This window comes from Pyxicephalus adspersus, chromosome 6 (assembly GCF_032062135.1).
Source record: "Pyxicephalus adspersus chromosome 6, UCB_Pads_2.0, whole genome shotgun sequence".
NCBI classification, from domain to species: Eukaryota; Metazoa; Chordata; class Amphibia; order Anura; family Pyxicephalidae; genus Pyxicephalus; species Pyxicephalus adspersus.
In genome coordinates, this window is record NC_092863.1 from 30202052 (window position 1) to 30208685 (window position 6634).

The 6634-nt window shown below is 37.4% G+C and overlaps 1 long non-coding RNA gene across 1 annotated transcript in view; it reads left to right on the forward strand.

Moving 5' to 3' along the window:
- The first annotated feature begins 6250 nt into the window (after positions 1–6250).
- Positions 6251–6634, forward strand: part of LOC140332509 (uncharacterized) — an 8587-nt gene continuing 8203 nt past the window's right edge. Inside the window, exon 1 of the long non-coding RNA XR_011921150.1 lies at positions 6251–6286. This is a non-coding gene — a long non-coding RNA (uncharacterized lncRNA). The remainder of the gene's footprint in view (positions 6287–6634) is intronic.

The window sequence follows — 6634 nt, forward strand, 5'->3', positions numbered from 1 at the left end:
GTCAAGTAGGAGTTTGGTGTGGAAACCATGCAGACATTTGTACTCAATACTTGTGGAAAAAATGACAAAACATTGCTGAAGAATTGATAAACTACAGAAACTGGAATTACAATCCAGGCACAAAAACATGATGAAGCTAACAATCATGAGGATTACAAAAAAATCACATCAATGCGTACCATCCAAGCAAACTTACTTAACCCCCCCCCACACACACACACACACAACCTGTCCAGTTAAAATTTTACTAATGAAAATGCATATGTATTTCCAGACATTTAAATGTATTTTGACATACACACACAAGTTGTGAAATCACTAAATATTCCTTAATACATGTATTATAACAATAATATATAATCCTTTACTAAAATATTTGATTTCTCTAAAGTCAAACTAGAATGACATTTTTATCAGGTCACAAATGTTTGTTCACATATTTTTTTACACTCATACTATTGTGTGATGACATATTTGAAAGTGCCCTTTAGTATATATCCAGCTTGATAGAAATTAGTTTGCAGTGTTGCAACCAAAAGAAAAAGTATCAAAACAACAAGTGCAACAAATGTAACTATAAATGAAGCAAGTTTGTGATTGATTACAATGTAACATAAAAAAGTAGCACTTACACAAAAAAACATCAAGCATTAAAGATTCAAACTGACCTGTAAAATAGACTGGAGAAGCGCACAGAACAGGGCGCAGGTGTGCGCTAATCAATTGCTATCACCTCACCATTGAGGCTAACATTAACTCCTGAATCGCGCAGCTGAAAATTAATCTTAATTGGCGTATTCGAGATCTTTGCTCATATTTCCAGGAAACCGGCAGGTGAGTTCACTGGAACTCGAGCCCAACTCGCAGTAATAGAGCTTGCTGACCGGTGCTTACGAATGTGAGTCGAGCGTACGCGCATTTCATTGATAAATCAGGGTGTTATTGAGAGTCTACTATTGGATCCATTGTCCCATACAGAGATTGAGAAACTGATCACATGTTTCTTCATGTTTAACAACCCTGAGAAAACCTCCCTGGCCAACAATTGGCAAGCCCATAAGGCTTTTATTAGAGGGGAACTTATCAGAATAGGGGCCCAACAGAAGAAGGCTCAGAGAAGTTTATAGAAGCTGAGATGAGAGATTATCATACTCTTCAATTGCAACATAAACCCAATCCTATTTTGTATCTCCACCCTCAAATTTAGTCCCTACGCACTGAGCTCAACCTTCTACTTACCACCTAAGCCGAGAAATAAATCATATCATAAATTTTACACCTGGGGAGACAAACCTGGGAGGCTTTTAGTCAGTCGGTTGAATCCTAGACCCAAACTTTATGCTTTCCCTTAAAATAAATTGATGGACGATAAGATTTCCCAGAATCTAGAAAAAATGTTATCTGCTTTTGAAGATTTTTAAAATTCTTTATATGGTAAGCAACACACAGGATCCCAAGAGGCCGTGGAGGCTTTCTTCAGGGACTTTTATATGCCAAAGCTTAAGACCAAGCATGTAAAGATTTTTGAGAAACCTTTTTCTAGTGAGGAAGCTCTTAAAGTGCTTAAGTTATTTAAAATATGGCAGTGCTTCTGGTCCGGGTGGTTTCTCTTACGTTTATTACAAAACATTGGGTTCTCAATTGATTCCACACCTTCTTGAGTGTTTTAATTATTTATGAGAAGGTCATTCTCTCCCTTTTTAAGCAAATTAAGCCTTCATCTGTGTCATCCCTAAACCAGGAAAAGATACCTCTAATATTTTAAACTACAGACCCATCTCATTAATCAATTGTGACCTGAAACTGATGACAAAAATTTGATCGGTTCCTTTGAGCTCCTTTTTGGGTTCCTATATCCATCCGGACCGGGCAGGCCCCTGACCAGACGAGACGCTCAATAGATTTGATATCGCTGTTGCACACTAATTGGGATGGTGGGAACAAGAAAGAAGCCATGTTAATAGCAATTGACCTTTAGAAGGCATTTGATAGTGTCATGGTCATATCTGTTCAAGGTGCTATCTGTTATGGGATTTGGTCCATATTTTGTAAATCTTCTGCATTCCTTATATGACAAACGGATTATTAAACCTTTGGCATATCGGGACAACCAGAATATTAGTGGGGTTCAGTGTGGTAGGAGGGAACATAAAGGTGCTTTGTTCACTGAGGATATTCTCATGTATGTATCCTTCCCTCATGTCACACTGCCTAACCTCTTTAAACTCTTGGATGATTTTGCCATTCTTTCTGGCCTCTATGTCAACTATTCCAAATCCCAGGTCCTCAACATTAACATCCCTGAACATTCACTCTCCTTAGTAAAAGACAATTTTGATCTCTGCTGGGAGGAAAACTCGCTCCAGTATCTGGGGATACAACTAACCCCATGCTATTAGTCTTTGTTCCAGGCTAGTTTCACCCCTTTACTCAAAAAGATATATTCTGATTTGAAAAATTGGTCTAACTCCCCTCCTTCCTGGCTGGGCCGGATCGCTGCCATTAAGATGAACATCTTGCCAAGGATTTGGATCCCTATTTTTGCTCTTCCTTCAGTTTTTAATCCCCTTCAAAAAAGGATTATTGAATTCATCTAGGGGGCAAACAGAGTAGAGTTCAGAGAAAGACAATGCTGGCACCTCGCATTCAGGGGGGGTTGGGGGACTCTCTCTTTACTCAATATAATATAGCTGCTCAAATTTCACAATTTTTACATTCCACAGTACGTGGGGTTAGGCCACAATGGGTGGATATGGAGGAGTCGACTTTTTCACTAGGAAGTGGAGAATCTTTTATTTGGATTCCTAAGAAACTCAGGCAGCCCATGAGATGCCCTCCATTATGTCATTCTCTTCAGATATAGTTACCGCTCTGTTCAGCCCATGCTCCCCTTACTCCTCTTTGAAATAACCCTGAGTTTACTACTGGCAGAGATCTCAATAAATTTTAATAGTGGATTGACAAAGATTTTGGACGTATTCAAGATATTATAGATGTACGCTCTATCTCTATTTTTTGAATATCTGGTCAGTAGGTGGGAGCTTCCGTGTCATGAACACTTCCGCTATAAGCAAACTTTTGTTTGCTCCAAAATTAGTCTAGCCCTTCATCCAATGCACCCCACTTCATTTGAAAGCTCACGTAGATCTTTGGCTGATACGAAAGGCCGAAAATCTATGCTGCCTTGATGACATACATGTGTTCCTGGGAAGAAGACCTGGGATTCTCATTAACCAGGGAGGAGTGGAATGAAGTGCCGCATCCTCTCTCTATGATTTCGCCTAACTCCTCCTTGGTTGAGGCCAACTATAAAGTTCTACTCAGATGGAATCTGGTATCAGGGAGGCTCTCCAAATGTCACCCCTCAATTTTCCATTGTGTTTCAGAGGATGTGATGTTAGGGGTACAATGCTTCAAAGTTGGTGGTCATGCCCTGTTCCTCAGAACTTTTGGTCAAGGATTTTTTATTATTATTTCCAGGATCCTGCAGAGGGAAGTACGGAGCTCTCTGGAAGTTGCGTTGTTTAGCAAATTTAATCTGGTTGCTCCAAAATCTTCTCTGAAACTTTTGAAACTGATTCTGTTGGCAGCTCTGATAACTCTTGCTAAGTCATGGCAGTCTAATACAGTATGGTTAGACCCCTTTTTTGCCAAAATGGATTGGATTATGGTTAATGACAGGATGACACATACACCAAAACATACAGTAGGAAAATTTGATGGATTCTGGGATCCTTGGAAAGAATATAGATCCTCCTCAAAATAAAGGGTAACTTTGGTACTGTAAGGTTTTAGTTTGTTCCCCCCTTTATCTTTCCCATCCCCCCTTCCCCCTTATGTGTTCTCAGTGCTCAATTTATGTGAGAAGTTTATATATTTTGTATACTGAGAGCTACTGGTACTATTTGCTCATTTTATTGAGTTGCCATCCCATTGTTTTAGGCTCTAACTCCCATTTTGTTTTGGGGCATTAGTGTCCTGTCTGATCTGGTCTTGTCTTGTCTGTTTTGACTTTTTTGTTCATACTGGTTCCGGTCTCTGGGCTATAAGATTAATCAATGGTTAATAATATCTGGTAATATATTGTATGTCCTTTTCGCAAGGTTCTCCTTGTGTCGTTTTGTTCAATTGCATGCTCTTATATTGATACTGATGCTGATTGCCTTCACTTTTCACTTTTCTATTGTGTTCAAAAAGTTTATAGAAATATTGAAATATAAAAGTGGAGATCTGCTTACAATTAATGTTTATTTACAATTTATACCTCTGTGCAAACTGTATTGGCCAGGTGAGAGGCTTCATTATGGTAGACCAATAACTTAAGTAGTATTAAATAGAAAATTTTGGAATATTTGTAATTTCGGAAATTGCAAATAAGACATTGGTAGATAAAATTGACTACACAAATATTAAATAATTTCATCATAATTTTAGTCTACTTGGTGAGGCCCATGATAACACAAAATTTATACCTCTTGGTTCCTCAATTTATGGCCAATAGCACCATTTGTAAGCCATCAATCTGACCATTAATTGCCTATTTGTATCTAAGCATTAGATTAAAAACTAGTCTGAAAATTTGTGTTTGGTTGTGCTGTACTGCTTACTAAAAGTAATACCTTCAAGACACTCCCAGACGGTTTTCCCTATATTTCTACAATGTAAATTACATAGTCATACAGGCCAATTGAAGACTTGGCAGGCCAAAGCATAACCTGCAGTAAAGCAGGTTAGGGAAGCAGAGTTTTATCAGAGTCAATGCTTAGGCAAAAGGTCAGGGACATTGGTTAACAGGATAGAGATCATGCAGATTTCATGATCTGACAAGACAATAGAATATATACTCCTCTTGCACAAACACACAGGGCAGGTGAGAAGTATAGATCTGGAAGGCTAAACCTAAAATTAGGAAGAGTCATAGGGTCATAGGAAGACATAAGGCATGTAGGTGACAGATAAGGTGACACGTAATATTCACAAAATGCATACTAGGCGCAAAGAAACATTCACTGGTTGTGTTTTACAGATGTAACAAAGTGAGTGTAAAAAGATTTATATTGTACAATAAAGTACCCAAATGCAATTGTATACATGTGTATACAATTACACTACACTACAGTACAGTGATCTGTGTATTGGTTACCATGATGAATACCATGTTACACATGAACATGGTGCTACTTTAAAAACACAGACAGTTCTTGGTAGTTTGGAAGCTTGCCTGGTACCTTCTGCGTGCTATATATTCATATTGGGCAACAATATTATTTTGGAGCATTACTGACTGCTTCACTGGCCAATAGGAATGTATAGAAAGGGATTGGGCACAATTTAGCCAAAGTGTGATCCAGAGTTTTTTCAAATTTTCCTACCCAACAAGATTATCTTGTGGTTAAGGGTAGGCACCAGACAGAGGAGGTAAAGGTTAGACACCAGGGATAAGGTTGAGGCTAGGCAGAAAAGAAGTATTTAGATTAAGGTAGCAATAATGGGTTAGCTATTAAGGTTAGGCTACATGAAAAAAATACTATTACTCAAGTAGGACAATTAGGCATGGTAGAAATATTTGACAGAAGAGTGGCATTTGGGCTTAATAGTGAGGATGTAGAGGTTGGTAAAGGTATACTTGCACTTTATACTTAATAATATTTTCTGTGTGACAGATTTGTTTTTTCAAGAAAACTAGCCATTGTTTAAACACAGACCACCACTTCTAAAACATGCAGACTACTACTTCTAAAACACGCTTTAGTTCTTCCCTGAAACCTTTGAGCCATTTCCCAATAGCACAGGTGTCCTTTTTTTCTGCCTGCACAATGTTTCCATGCCATGTTGTGTTTCCATATAATAAATATATCTCCATGCCAGAGAGTTAGTTTAATACAAGGACAGCAACAGCATCCCTCATATTTTTGTCATGACAGATATTCTTCAGGTATTAATAAACAATGCCACTTGTATAATTTACACAATGATATTCTATTGAATAACATTTGAATTGATAAAAACATATATTTTGTTTTTCACTACTTTTCTAAATAGACATTTAACCTTTGGCCTACAAATGTATCCTTTTTATCTGTCTCTGTCCAAGTTGTTGTTACTAAAGCCTGTCTGCTTACTTTAGCTTCAGCTACAATAAATGGCAATTATTAACTTGTTCCAGGAAGCTGTTTAAAGGACAGAGCACTGATAGGTACAATGATTTATTTTCAGAGACAGCAGCTGGTCTCTAAATATTTACCACTCACACAGATCAACTTTAACATGTAACAAGAAAAGTTATGTAAGTAGGTCAGCTGGCCTCAGATGCTTTTATTATATAATTGCTAAAATAATTCTCTTTTCAAAGGTCAGGTGCTAGTACCGGTATAAAATTATTTTCTTATCAAAAGAGTTATATAATATATATATATATATATTACAGTTAGGTCCATAAATATTTTGACAGAGATAACTTTTTTCTAGCTTTGGTTCTGTACATTACCACGATTACATTTAAATGAAACAACTCTGAACTGCAGACTTTCAGCTTTACATCAGTGGGTTGAACAAAACAATTGCAAAAAAAAGTGAGGAACTAAAGCCTTTTTTTAACACAATCACTTCATTTCAGGGGCTCAAAAGTAATTGG